The following is a 639-nucleotide window of genomic DNA, read 5'->3' as shown; positions in this document are numbered from 1 at the left end:
ATGCACTGGCTTGCCGCGGCGGTTGTTCGCGGTGTGACTCATTGCGTCTCGGACACAGGGATCGTGTTTTGATTGATTGGTTGTAGGGTTTAACGCGCCCACGCAACGCAGGCGATGAGGCGCACCGTAGTGGAGGGCTCCGGATCAATTTCGACATCCTGGGCATCGTTAACGTGCGCCGAAATCTCGTACACACGGGCGTTTTTGCTTTTCACCTCCATCAGAAAAGCGGCCGCCGTGGCCGGGAATTGAATCCGCGACCTCTTGCCCAGCAAAGCAACGGCTCACCAACTAAGCTACCGCGGCGGGTGCGAGCGTGTTTTAAAGCAAAGCCTTACCAATCGATACGAAGCGACCACACTACGTCAAATCCAGACGAACACTCTTCCTTCCCCAGCACTGTACAGCAGAATACAACCTAGCTTATGCAGCCCGTTCTGTCCATCCTGCGGAGTCTGGGCCAACATGCAACACAAGTTATGGCAGTGCCCCACTATGCAGACCGACAATTTTATTCACAACGAATCAGACTGGGAGGCCGCGCTGCTCTGCCCCAATAAGGACATCCAGAAGGCGCTTGTCGCTCTAGCGATCCGTGCGGGACCTCCAGTGCTTCAGCGAGATCCGCCACAGCAACCA

Source organism: Haemaphysalis longicornis, unplaced genomic scaffold, assembly GCF_048455015.1.
Source record: "Haemaphysalis longicornis isolate Haplotype H1 unplaced genomic scaffold, Haemaphysalis longicornis Haplotype H1 scaffold_12, whole genome shotgun sequence".
Lineage (NCBI taxonomy): Eukaryota > Metazoa > Arthropoda > Arachnida > Ixodida > Ixodidae > Haemaphysalis > Haemaphysalis longicornis.
Note: the sequence above shows the minus strand (reverse complement) of the source record.